This window comes from Palaemon carinicauda, chromosome 23 (genome assembly GCF_036898095.1).
Source record: "Palaemon carinicauda isolate YSFRI2023 chromosome 23, ASM3689809v2, whole genome shotgun sequence".
Classification (NCBI taxonomy): Eukaryota; Metazoa; Arthropoda; class Malacostraca; order Decapoda; family Palaemonidae; genus Palaemon; species Palaemon carinicauda.
The window spans coordinates 70929221-70943862 of record NC_090747.1 but is presented as its reverse complement, the minus strand read 5'-3'; the positions used below and the strand labels follow the sequence as shown (position 1 = coordinate 70943862).

The window sequence follows — 14642 nt, the reverse complement described above, 5'->3', positions numbered from 1 at the left end:
GGGTCTTGGCTCCGAACTCGGACACAAAAATAAAGGAGACCTCCTTCCACCCCTCAGCGTGAGTGACCGCATAGGAAAGACCGTGCAACTCGCCTGTTCCTTAACACCTTTTTCTTCGATCTACCAGTGCTAAGAAAAGTCTCCGAAACTCAGGCCTAGGGTATTGTTCATTTCAGATAGCACTGTAGTCCCCTCAAGGAATGCAAGAGCCTACCAAAGGGAGGGGGTAGAGAAGGACTCGAACTTGAGTCCAGTGCTGGCGGGTTCTGGGTCTTGGCCACAAACGCGGACACAAAAATAAAGTAGACCTTCCACCCCTCAGCGTGAGTGACGGTATGAGAGAGACCGTGCAACTCGACTACTCTCTCGTTGATGCTAATGCTAGCATTAAAACAGTCTTGAGAGTCAGATCCCTATCTGATGACCACCTCAAAGGCTTAAACGAGGTCACCATAAGAGCCTTAATGACCAAGGTCAGTCCTACTCCGGGAGCCTAAAATACAAGGGTGGGAAAGACTGCTCGAAGCTTCTCATGAGCACAATTCCCAGGAAGTGGAAAGGTCTAAGCGATTCAGTTGAAAGACCACACTCAAGGCCAATCAGTAGCCTTTAATAGCTGCAACTGGTAGGCATCTTACAACAATGTCTATGGGTCCAGCATTGTCGATCCCCGGAGAGCACCAAAACGCAAGAAGCCTTTCTGCTACCAATTTAATGCACAGGTATTGCCTTTGTGTGTAGCGGGTGTCCTTGATGATGATATAGTAATGACATGTCACCAACAGCAAACGGGGAAAACAATAATTCTTTGGTAATTTGTCATATTGGATTCCTTGTTCTAGTGTTTTACAGGAGTCCTTGGATACCACACAGAACATAAAACCCCAAAAATATTCATGGTAACTTCAGTGTTGTACTAAAAAATATCTAACAATTTGAAAGTGGTCACTAAAAAACTTCATTGAACTAACTACTATCAGTCAGAATTTTTATGACAGTTGAAAGGTTTGATTTTTGGGTCAACTGTGGTCTGCAGATACATTTCACATTTTTGGGATTTGATTTCAATTTCCTAAACAACTCCATTAAGTCAAACAAAATTACAATACTTGCCTGGGCTGTTATGAATTTTTTTAGATTTTCACCATTCAAGTCAACACCTTGAAGAATGCAGCACACAATGTACGGCCGCACATCTTTGATCTCTGATGATACTTGAACGATAGGTCCCGTATCCTTTATGCTCAATATGTGAATTTCGTTACACAATTCATCCATCTGCAAAGAAAATGTTCAAAGCAACCCATAATAAAACAAAATTTGAATTCATACATCCTACTTAACACAGTATATTACAGTATCTTATTTAAAATAAAGTTAACTGAATGTTTAAAAATGCTTAACAGACCTCTAAAAAATAGGGCAAATTTGATCTATTCTTAGAGATCATTTGGCTTGAAATAAGACAATTTTTTTTTAAAGAAATATGTTTTTCTAACCATACAAACCTAAGTCCTTTAATTAGGGAAATCATGTTAGAGCTACCTGAAATGTTAAACATGGATAACAAGTGGTTATTCAACTGGTGAGGGTGCAGGGTGAGGAGTCCTACCCGCTCTCCAGTCAGAAAGCCTTCACTTTTGATGTTCAGCCCAGGACTGAGAGGGGTGATTGAGGAGGGAAGTTGAATTAAAGGACTCAGGTTTGTATAGCTTGGAAAACAAAAAATCCCTTAAAAATTTGCCATTTGTTCCTATGTAACATATACTGTAGTACAAACACTCATCCTTTAAATAGGAAGACTCACTACTTGGTGGGTTGGAAATCCACTGTAGCCCAGACTGGAAAGTTAAATTTTTTCAATAGAAGCTATCAATGCGTGATATATAAAGAAGCTAAGAGAGGACCATTGCCACTCTATATGACTTTCATATGGATGAAAGCCCAATACAACATGACAAATTCGAAGATAATTTGTATTTTTCCTAACCATACAAACCTTAGGTATTTACAAAGGGTTATTACTTTTAGCGTAGCTGAAATGGCGAGCCATTAGAATTTAACGACGGTGTATTACCCCCCCCTCGCTAGTTAGCGGGGGGGTAGGGGAGTGGTAGCTAGCTACCCCTCCTCCCCCTCACACACAGGTGAATACTCACTTTCACTTAGAGGTAGGACTTGTCTTGGGGGACAGGGCTGGCGGGCAAATATGTGTAAATAGCTAAGGTTTGTATGGTTAGGAAAAATACAAATTATCTTCGAATTTGTCATTTGTTCCGTAACCGAAATACAAACCACGCTATTTACAAAGGGTGACTTATCCCTTAGGAAGGGTGGAAAGTCCCCAGCCATACTGGCTTTGGCTTTACCCGGGGACTCAGAATCCGAGTGAGTCGCACTCGAGAAAAGGAGTCCCTGCACCTCACAAGTTCCTTGCTCCGCAAGGAACCATGTGGCCTACGTAAGCTTGTGTGTGAAGGAAGAAGTGTGACCCGTCTTAGGCAGTTGACCTGGAGTTCCAGAAGGAACTCTGGGTTAGGACATTCCCAATACCACCTCGTCAGGGTATGGGGGACGCGACAGTATTGACTCAATACTCGGAACACAAGGAAGCATGATTTACCTGCAGAGGTTCGAGGTCAGCTATGCAGAGACCAGGATGCTGCTTCCCCATAGAGGGGATGATGAAGAAAGAAGTAAGGGCCAGACATACTTCTTTCGTTCATGCAGACTAAAACCTGATAACAATGCCCTCAACCTTCTGCTACCTGTCCAAAAAGGAGCCTGAGGTTAGACCAGCTGTTGTGTAGCCACCACAGAGCGATAGAAAACGTATCGAGACTCCTGTGGGTCACGCCCTGCAGGAAGCAGGCTGCGAAGGTCATCAGACGCTTCCAGACTCCAGCTTGTAGCACCTGCGTCACAGAGTAGTATTACTCGAAGGCGAGGGACGTTGCGATGTATCCAACATCGTGCTGTAGGGCGACGTGACGGAGGAGGGTCTGAAGACAGGTCGAGATGAATGTCCTTGAGTCCGGGCTGAAGAGGTATACTGGTGACTCTCCCCCCATGTCCTCCTTGTGTTCCCAAATCGGCTGCAACTGAGGCCAAACTGCAGCTGTTCCCAGCGCTAACCTCTCGATTCCTTACTGGCAAGAAAGAGAAGGTCTTGGGACATCAGACACAGAATGGAGACTCGAAATCTTGAATGAATCGGACCGAAGGGTCGGGACCCTCAGATTCTGAGTCTAGCCAACAACTCAGGAGCGAGCCTGAATGTTGCCTTCCCCTCTTCCTTAGAAAGGGGGGAGTAGTAAGAGACCAAGAAGATTGCTTACACACTGGCCGTGGCCAGAGTGAGCAGAAGACCCAAGGCGGAATACAATCCGAGGCCTGTCGTAAAAGGGTCTTGAGAAGATCTCTTAAAGGACTAAAAGTCCGAGCCATGCTCCAAGTTGGAGGTCTTCCTCCGACTAGGCCAGGGACGATCGTAGCTTCGCATGAGCGAGGATAGATCCAGCGGGCAGGAAAAAGTTATTCCTTTAAGCCTGAAGGTCAGGGAAAGGCTGAGCGACAGGCTTCATTGCCGAGAGCGGAAAGGAGTTTCCTCCCGCCGAAAGGCAATAAGACCGTTATTGCTGGAGAAGAGGCCTCACGGGAAGAGGTATATCTCCCACGGCACCAACCACCTTAGACTCTTCACTTTGCCTGGGAGACCCCTGTGGATGACTATCGCAGATGACGCGACCTCCGTACCGCGACTATAGCGGGTTGTCTCTTCTAGAGGAGGAAGCGTAGTGTCTCCAGGCATGAAGCCGAAGCGACGCCCCGGTTCGGGAGAGATGTCGCAGTGTGGTTGCTTGAGTAGTCTGCGCCGTGGGAGAAGCTCTCCCGGGAGTTCCGTCAGGGGAAGCAGAGGGTCCAGAAACCGTTCTGCGCATAGTCCCAGTGGAGCTCTCCCATTGAAAGGTTGACAGACAACCTGGTTTTGTTGAGACCCATTGTCCGCCGACAAAAAGGAGGGAAGACGCAGGCGTCGAAGTTGTCCCACCATCACCGGAATGCATCTTGCCAGAGTCTCGGGGTCTGAGACTGGGGGGAAGACTAGCGGAAGCTTGAGGTTCCAAGGTGTCGCGATCAGGTCCCCCAGACCAGCACTTGCTGGTTACCCAAGGTCAAAGACCCCTAGGTACACTCTCTCTATGAGGCTCTGCTCGGATAGTCTGAGAGAAACATTCCCCTGCCTGGAATGAGAGAGCCGATGGTGGAATTGAGAGAATCTCAATCATCCCGGTATCTCTACTGCAAGATGTGAAGGTGTGAAAATGCGTCCCCTGCTGGTTAGAATGAAGTCGACGCGCAACGGGGCGACTTGGCAGGAGCTGTAGGATCTGAAGAGGGGCCAGACTAAGGCCCTTAAGCCTGCCTGAATGATGGAGAGGTATCCTTCAGGTCTTGACCATAGGCCTGGACCGGAACATGCCCCCCCCCCCCCCCCCCTTTCCTTGACGAGTCCGAGAACCGCATCAAGAATGTGGGGAAAGGACGAGAATATCCACTACCATCAAGAGGCTCCATAGTTCAACACCCATTGCAGGTTTAATAGTTCCGCTGATCCCATAGGGCCAGGGAGTCCGGTTAAACATTGCCTGAAGCCACCGGAACTTGGATCGCCCCACATGGAACTTATCCTGAGGCGACCGTTCGGACTATAGACGGGTCAAAGAGGAAAGAAGAACTAGGAAACGTTCCAAGGTAGGGCTGAAAGCTCTGCTTGACTGAGAACAGGTACTGCGACTCTCCTCAGTCTTGCCACAGTCAACCGAAAGGAAGGCTCGGAGGATGTGGTAACAGAATCTGGCGTCCCCAGGTGGTCACCCATCCAAGTACCGACGTTGCTTAACCTCGCTGGACGGACGAGAAGCGGGGTTTCCAATGTGGTAAGGCGGTTGACTCAATATCATGGCCAGATACTCCAGATGTTGAGGCAGAGGAAGAGAAGGCTCCAAGCAAAATACCATGAGCCCACACTCATGGTCAGCATCCGGAAGCTTGTCCCGGCGCTGAAGAAGGTCGAAACCCGAGCCTACCGGAGTTGACCAGCCCTCCAAACAGCAGAGGAGGCGGAATCCTGCACCTGAGCGGCCAAGAGGAAGGCAGGGAGAGTTCTCTGGGGAAACAAACCTGCTATGCCACGGCGGGATAGCCACACTGCATCATAAGCAGGAATACTTGCAGTCTAGGCTGAATTCGACGAGCACCCTGGAAGATGGATGGAATGGAAACTGAAAGTACCCGTCCTTCCGATCCAGGGTTAAAGGAGTCCTGTCGCCTCGTTACCAGTCTGATCGATTCTGCTGGTCTACGCTGGCCGAAGTTTGTTCGACAAACTTGATCAGGGCTGAGAGGTCGACTATGGACATCCCCTCTCAGATCCTTCCTTACAAGAAAGGATCGACTGAGGGGGCCGGGGGTGAAGCCGTCGATGATCCTAAGGAAGACCTTCGCCTAAGGTATGGATCATTCTGCCCAACCGGGCAACTCTGCTGATGCTATGGCATAGAGGTTCAGAGACACTGAATTCGCTGACAGAGACGGCAGGCGCGATATCCTTGGCTACTCACAGAGATTGTGCGGGAATGGGCATCGGGAAGCTGTCATTCGGATGAGTAACCTTAAGCATCCTCCCAGCGAAAAAACCTGCAATCCTAGAGTTCGTGAACTCCTTTTAGGACTATGCCCCCCCGGGGGAGTCTCCCGTGCCATCTGTTCCTGACAGGAGGAAACTGCAATTGGACACCTTGTCCCAGTTGTCGTAGCCGATAACTTAGGCCGACGTGGTTGAAAGAAAAGGGCGCTGGAGCCCTGCAGAGTCTGGAAGAAAGCGCCTTGGAGGAGTGAAACCGGAAGTCGATTTACTCCGCACAGCAGCTGTCTAAGTCTCTGTCCTTGGGCACAGACAAAACTCTTCTCAAGGATGGAAGGGTGTCTGAGGTCGTCGACCTCCACAGATGAGACACCCGAAGGAAGCCTTCAGTCAGCGCGTCCAGATGGTACAACATCGAGCTTGTCCGCAAGTAGATACTTAACGACGAAAGGCCAAGGTGCCTGAGCTCGAGAGGAGGAAAGTACCCTTGATCTTCCTGTAGCTTCCTTGAACCAAACCTCGGGCCGTAACCGAGGAGGGAAAGAACCTGGTAAGCTCCCAGAGGAAGAGGTAAGCAGTCACCCCTTGTCCGATGGAGAAATCTTGAACGGAAAGCCCCCCCGCCAAAAATCCTTCCAGGGCGGGAGAAGGAGAGAGTACTCGTGCAGGAGAGGGGACCCTCGAGACCGACCTCTTGGGAACCAACTTCGCCCTGGGGGAGGTCACCACGAAGTCCACTCCTCTCTTTCTCTTCAGCGTAGGAGAGACAGCCGCTGGTTTGTTACCCTGGCCGGCGAATGCTGGTTTCATAACCCTCATTAACGCCCGTGCCAGAGGACCAAACCATGTCTGCTGCTCCAAGGACACAGAGTCCGAAATCCTCGCTAAGGTGAAAGGGATCGGGCGATCCTTTGGAGTGAACACGACGGTACCTGCCTGAAAAGAAGGTGGGGAAGAATGCTGTACTGACCTGTCTTCGTCCTGCACTACCAACCTGTGCTTGGATGGAGGTGATCCCGAGTGCCGTCTAGGAGCACGCGTCCCTGCTGCTACCACCGGCTGTGGAATTCGCCGCGAACTATGGTCGCGCGAGGGCGAACGGTCGCGCGAGGGCGAACGGTCGCGCGAGGGCGAACGGTCGCGCAAAGGCGAACGGTCGCGCGGGCGCACAGGCGAGCGGTCGCGCGGGCGCGCAGGCGAGTGGTTGCGCGGGCGCGCAGGCGAGCGGTCGCGCGGGCGAGCGGTCGCGCGGGCGAGCAGGCGAGCGATCGCGCGGGCGCGCAGGCGAGTGGGCGTGAGGGTGGGCAGGTAAATGAACACGTGTTCGAGGCGACGAACGCAAGCGATGGCGTGACGGCGAGGGATCGTGCTGCCGCGTAGGTGAAGAAGATCGCTGGCGATAATGACCGCGTGATGGTAAGCGATGGCGAGCAGCATGTGTAGGTGAATGATCGCGTGATAGGGTGCGATGGTGATCAGCATCCGCAAGAGGGCGAGCGTTGAGGGTTGTGCGATGAGGAGCAGCATGCGTAAGCGGGCAATCGTGCAGGGTTGTGCGATGGCGAGCAGCATGCGCAGGTGAATGATCGCGTGAAAGGGTGCGATGGTGATCAGCATCCGCAGGAGGGCGATCGTTCAGGGTTGTGCGATGAGGAGCAGCATGCGTAAGCGGGCGATCGTGCAGGGTTGTGCTATGGCGAGCAGCATGAGCAGGTGAATGATCGCGTGAAAGGGTGCGATGGTGATCAGCATCCGCCGGAGGGCGATCGTTCAGGGTTGTGCGATGAGGAGCAGCATGCGTAAGCGGGCGATCGTGCAGGGTTGTGCGATGGCGAGCAGCATGCGCAGGTGAATGATCGCGTGAAAGGGTGCGATGGTGATCAGCATCCGCAGGAGGGCGATCGTTCAGGGTTGTGCGATGAGGAGCAGCATGCGTAAGCGGGCGATCGTGCAGGGTTGTGCGATGGCGAGCAGCATGCGCAGGTGAATGATCACGTGAAAGGGTGCGATGGTGATCAGCATCCGCAGGAGGGCGATCGTTCAGAGTTGAGGGTCGCGCGATGGCGATCAGCATCCGCAGTTGAGGGTCGCGCGATGGCGATCAGCATCCGCAGTTGAGGGTCGCGCGATGGCGATCAGCATCCGCAGTTGAGGGTAGCACGATGGCGATCAGCATGCGCAGGTGAGCTAGTAGCTGGCGAACCATGTTCCTTCAGAAGTGTTGGAGAACGTTTGCGTGCCAGCTGTAACACACGTGGGCGATCCGGAGATCGCTGGCGAGCTGATGATCGCTGAAGAGCTGATGATCGCTGACGAGCTGATGATCGCTGGCGAGCTGATGATCGCTGACGAGCTGAAGCAGAAGGCTACGCGTGGAAGCCTGCGCAAAGAAGAAGAGTCCTTGACCCCGACCTGAACCGAAGTTCTAGATCGCGAGGGCGAACGTGGGCGCACAGGGCACGTAACAGGAACCGCAGGGAAGATCATCTTGAAAGCGCTGACGAACAGGAGAGCGCTGATGAGCAGAAGGGCGCGCAGGGAAACCCTGACACGCAAGGGAAGAACCCCCGTGGGGGCAACCCTTTGCCCCGAAGGGATCGTTGTCCGCCGGGAGACTGATGTCCGTCGTTAGACCGCTGTCCGTCGGGCAGACCGTTGTCCGTCGGGAAGACCGTTGCCCGTCGGAAGACGAGATCAGACTGCTGTCCATCTGCACCAAGGCGGAAGATCGAGAAAAAGGAGTTGTAGGCTGCAAACGGAGATCCAAAAGGGCGCCTCAAGCACCCTTATAGGGAGATGAGAGGCCCTTACGACGAGGCGGACGGTGGGCCTTACGGCGAGGGAGGCCAACAGCAACAGAAGAAACCTCCGAAGAGGAGTCTCTATGAGTGTACACTCTCGCGAACGAAAGAGAAACACTTCGTGGAAGAGACTGGTCAGCCAGTGACCTAAAAGGAGCAATCCTCCGAAGAGGAGCTCCTGCAGTTGCCCAGCCCCTTGAGCGAAACTGCAGGTGCGACCGCTCAGCACCAAGAGCATAGTCGCACGAAAAAAAAAAAAAAAAAAGGCAAGAGAAGAACCCCCCAAAAGGAGAAAAACTCAAGCCTGGACAGGAAAAACTTCCCTCGGAAGGAAAGTTATCCGCCCAAGGAGGCAAGCCTCCTGACTGTTCTAAAATGAACTGGAGAGCTGTCCGTCGACACGGGAGTACTACCAGTAGAAGGAGACACGCCCCTGACGAAAATACAAGGGGGGAGGCAGCAACAGCCGAATCCCCAGGACTCAACCAGACAGCTCACATCGTTGCTATATTACAGAAACGAACTAGATCGGTAACTGTAAAAAAATAAAACAAATAATATTAGTACACATTCATTCCCCCGGGAAGGTTCCGAAGAGTAATCCCGAGGGAAAGGAACAAGAATTACACAACAGGCACGTGCCCTCACAACCACTTACACTCGCGGAAGGAGAGCTGTAACCAAAACAGAATTATAACAATTATAATTATGTAACTATGTAATTATGTAATTTAAAAATGAATGAACACTAAAGAAAGAACGAAAACCCCGAAAGGAATCGTTCTACAAGCTGAAAAACAAAAAACAACTACAATTAGATTCATAACTAATTGATACAAACGTACGGCGTAGCAACCCCCCACACGGAAAGGAAGCTAGGCTACAAGGGCGTAGTAACACGTAGTAAAAAGGGTGAACGACCTCAAGAGAGAGAGAGAGAGAGAGAGAGAGAAAGACATAAGTCAAACTCGATCGCCACCCATAAAATACGCCGTGGTGGCCTAACTGCCGAGGCTTCCACGTAGATATCGTACACTACACACACACATCTGAAAAGGAAACTTACTTATTTCTATACTCAAATATATATACAAACATGAAAACATGTTTACATATATATTGAGTAAAAGAAAAGTAAGCGATTAAGTAAAGACAAAACAGACAATGGCTGCCAAGCGAGGACCAAGACAGAGACGTCTGTCACAGTCCGAGCCAAAAGTTAAAGTGAGTATTCACCTGTGTGTGAGGGGGAGGAGGGGTAGCTAGCTACCACTCCCCTACCCCCCCGCTAACTAGCGCGGGGGTAATACACCCTCGTTAAATTCTAATGGCTCGCCATTTCAGCTACGCTAAAAGTAATAACCCTTTGTAAATAGCGTGGTTTGTATTTCGGTTACGGAACAACTGAGTTTTAAGAGTATACATGTATTCGATCAAAAGTGGAGATCCCTTTCCTGCAAGGTGATGTCAATTAGAAACATATACCAAGCAAAGATTAATGGGTTGGTATAAGATTCATTATCCAGCAGTCGTTAAAAGAGGATGGGGAGACTTCTTTAAACTTGAAATGGAACTCGCCAGCATGAAACATTTCAACTGCTTTATCCTCGCAAATAGGGACAAAAGAATGAAAGACAAATGCTAGACTTACATCTACATGTTACCATAGACAAGAGGCATCTTTATCGCGTAAGGGAGCTGGACTGGTTACACAATTAATTGAGCAGCAACCTCAAGTCCAAGCACAAAACTGTCAAGTCTGACTATGGTCCCTTTCAGATATCACTGCCTCTACTCTCGATAACCACCCAACTCCTTCTGAAGTGAGGAGATAGAGAAGTACTCGAACAAAAGGGCACAGGCCTCTGGGCTCTGGGTTTTGGTCTTGAAGTCTGGCTCAAAATTGAAGACCTTCCACCCCTTGGCATGGGTAACTTAAAAGAGGGAGTAACTTGCCACCTCTCTTTGCTGATGCTAGATCAAAGCATAAGGAGGGACTTAAGATTCAAAACCGTCTGGCAACCTCCATAAAGGCTTGAACGGATACATGTAAGAGCCTTGAAGACAATAGTCACATCCCGACCCGGGGTAGATCAGTCTGCTCAAAGCTCCTCACAAGCATAAAGATCTCTCAGGAAGCAGAGATGTCTGTACTCTTCAGTCAGGATTTTATACTCAAGGTTAATCTATAGCTTTAGACTGGGGTGACTGAGGAGCTTCTCTCGGCGAAGGAAGACAGGAAGGTCTGTGAACTGCAAAAAAATGCTCCAATGAAAAAATTATCCATTTTACAACACCAATCGCAGAGAACAGCTTTATAGGACTTCCAGAGACATCCAGACATCTACTGCACTGTACAGTCAGCCCTCATTAATTGAGGTTTCTTGCTTCACGGTTTCGGTTTTTTGTGGCCAAGGGAAAAAAAAAAAAATTCTTTGTGATGATTTTTTACCCAACATTAAGAATTTGATTTCTAATAGCTGGCCACAGCTTCGGGATGGCTAAGAACAATGCAATACCTATTAAATTAAAATTCTCATAAAAATTGCGCTAAAATTCAAGCTGGGTGATTTCAGATAACCCGCGCTCCTTCACCACAACCTATCTCTACACCCAGCTAGTCCTAGCTCTCTCTGTACAATGTATATCCATTTACTGTGATAAAAAATTACAGGATTTTGATTAAACTAGTGTTTCACTTAACTGTATCCAATAATAATACATGTAATATGACAGATTCATATATAATTTGTATTTTTCCTAACTATACAAACCTTAGCTATTTAATAGGGATATTACTTTTGGCGTAAATGAAATGACGAGCCATTAAATTTTTACGAGGGTTAACTACCCATACCGCTAGTTAGCGGGGGTAGGGGGAGGGTAGCCTGCTAACCCTCCCCACCCCCTCACACACCTGTGATTGAGCTCACTTTGCTTGGAGGTAGGACTTCAAGAGGGATAGGGCTGGCGGGTAAGTTTTGCTCAAATAGCTAAGGTTTGTATAGTTAGGAAAAATACAAATTATCCACGAATGTCATTTGTTCGGTAACTGGAATACAAACCACACTATTTAATAGGGGTGACTCACCCATTAGGTAGGGTGGATGTTCCAGCCAATCTGGCTTTGGCTTTACCCAGGGGCTCCTTAACCGAGTATATCAGTACTCAAAAATAACGAGTCACCGCACCTCGTTAAAACCTTGCTACGCAAGGTTTGCGGCCTACGCAAGCTGTGTGTTGAGGTATGTAGAAGTGTGACTGTCCAGGTAAAGTTATTCCGAGTTCTTTAGAAGGAAAAACTGTGTAACTAGGACTTTCCTAATACCACCTCGTCAGGGTATGGGGACGCAACAGTATTAGTTTTAATATTAGGTACAAAAGGGAGCAGGTTTTACCTGCAGTCGTTTGAGGTCCGCTGTGCAGATAACCCAGGATGCTGCTTTCCCCAAGAGAGGGGAAAATGAAGAAAAGAATAAGGACCAGTCAAACCTTTTCATTCATGCAGACTAAAACTGGGTAACAATGCCCTCAACCTTCTGCTACTTGTCCAATAAGGAGCTAGAGGTTTTAAACCAGTTGTTGTGCAGCCACCACAAGACCGATAGAGAACGTATCGAGTCTCCTGTGGGTCACGTCTTGCAGGTAGTGGGATGTGAATGTGGTCTGACGATTCCACACCCCAGCTTGAAGAACCTGCGTCACTGAGAATTTTCTCTTGAATGCCAGGGACGTCGCTATGCCCCTGACATCATGAGCTCTGGGGCGACGCGAAGGAGGAGGGTCTGGATTCAATGTATGGTTTATGACCTTGCGAATCCAAGCCGAGATGGTGTTCTTGTTGACCCTCCTCTTGGTCCTTCCTGTGCTGACGAATAGTGCAGGCACACGGGGACGGGCTACGGCTGTTCTCTTAAAATACAGCCTCAAACTCCTCACTTGGCATAGTAAGAGATGGACTGGGTCATCTGTTACAGTACAGAGATTAGAAATCCGGAAAGAGTTGAATCGTGGATCTGCTACTCCCGGGTTATGAGTCTTAGTAATAAACTCAGGGACGAAGCTGAACATTACCTCGCCTCATCCCCTTGAATGGGCGATGTCGTATGAGAGACCATGAAGTTCACCGACTCGTTTGGCCAAAGCCAAAGCTAGTAGGAACACCGTCTTCCAAGTTAGGAGGTGATCGGTTACCTGGCGTAATGGTTCATATGGAGGTCTCTTGGGAAACCTGAGAACTCGAACCACACTCCATGGGGGAGGTCTCGCTTCTGACTGGGGGCAGGTAAGTTCATAACTCCGTATGAGTAAGGAAAGTTCTAGCGATGAAGAAATGTCCATTCCTTTCAGTCTGAAGGCGAGGCTTAAGGGAAGAAACTCGATTTTTGGGTCAAAATCACGAATTTTAGTTTTATCGCTCTCCTTTAGCCTCGAGGTGTGTACTGTTGCCAGACGAAAGATGAAAGCAATCTGGAGTATTTTAGTAGATAAAAATTGCAGTTTTGTGCATGCATATGCTAACCCAAGGATCTACCTGACAGCCCTATCATCCAGCGACCTAGTTATTTTGCAATTGGTTTCTTTGATATTGGATTGTATTTTGCTTTTTACAGTACGATATTTTTTCCTTTCTACGTGAAAGCACACACTTTCACTTTCACTTTTGACTCTACAAGGCAGTGCTTACCCGATCAATATAGTGAGTTGGTGTGTCCGCACATGTGCTCTCAGTCTCGATCAGCTAACATCTGTTTATATAGTGTTTTTTGCTAGTTTTTGGCAACTAATCATGCCTAAGAGGAAGTGGTCTAACTTGCGTTTAGTGTCTGCTAAAAACATGTAGAATTTAAATGAAAAGAGGAGACAGAAACTTGAGGAAAACAAAAGAAACAACCATGTAGAGGAGGAAAACGTGGTAGTCTCTTCTCAGTGATTGTAGCAGCAAAATTGAACTTGATTTTGAAAGACAGAATTTAGATGTTACTTTGATTACTAAGTGTAAATGTGAAGAACCTGAAAACATATCATGGAAAAGATACTGCCACTTTTGCCTACCATATTGCAGCAATTGAGTACAATGTAGGATACATTGCTGGCTCATTAATCCCAGTAATTAAAGATGCAACAAAGCAATGTCTAAAAACTCTTAACACTAAAAGAAAAAAGAAGAAAGAGCATATCTATTGCTCCACCGAAAAAGAAAACGAAAGTATATGCAAGCAGAGTAGTTGCATATCAGCCAGGAGCCAGTTAGGGTACTAAACCTGGCAACAATGAGTAGACTGGCATACTATGAACCCCCCCCCCCTGCAACAATAGAAAAATAACCATGTCTAAAAGAGGGGATAATATCTTTTTATAATAGAGGGGACCAGGAGCCTTGTACACTTTCCAGATCAGCTTTACCAACAAATGTGAGTACATCAAAACTTTAAACTGTTATTTCTCAAAATAGTATTTTTCGTTATCAAATTGCTAACTACTTCCTTATTTATGGACCAACTTTTTAAATTAAAAAGGTATTATAATTCTGGATGATTGTAGAAATAGAAAAAAAGACCAGATTTTTCCTATTGCCCCCCCAAAAAAAATTAATTGGAAAAAAATTTTTTTTTTTTGCCATTTTTTTTATGATGGAACAAAAAACATAAGAAAATTTGAAAATATGCACTTTTTTTGTATTGTATATACTATAAGCACTATGTTGGTTTTTAAATTTTTAAAATTGATTCATAAATAAGGGAGGAGATGGATTTTGAAAATAAGAGAAAAAGTCCCCCCAAAAAAACAAGAAAAAAAAAAACAATAAAAAAACTATTCAACTTAGGGAGACTAAAATTGGCTGAAGTATTGTGTGCACATAGATGCATATTCTGTGCAAATTTCAATGTCATAGTGCCAAAATGACCCCCACCTTGAGTTTCTTCCCTTAAGGCTGAGTGATAGCCTTTTACTACTGAGACTGACAGACGCATTTCTTCACGCAAATACACGAGGAACTTCGATATTGCTGGAATAGTGGCATCGAATGGAGAGATATCCCTTCCACGACACCAACCACAGAAGACTTTAAACTTCGCCTGGTAGACCCTTGCGGATGACTTTCGCAGGTGCCGAGACATCCTTTCCGCAACTTGTTGCGAAAAGCCTCTCTCTGTGAGGAGATACTGGATAGTCTCCAGGCGTGAAGTCAT

At 47.8% G+C, this 14642-nt stretch overlaps 1 pseudogene; it reads right to left on the bottom strand.

Annotated features, from left to right (window-relative positions):
• LOC137617164 (leucine-rich repeat-containing protein 47-like) overlaps positions 1-14642 on the bottom strand; it is an 86577-nt pseudogene that overhangs the window by 47964 nt on the left and 23971 nt on the right.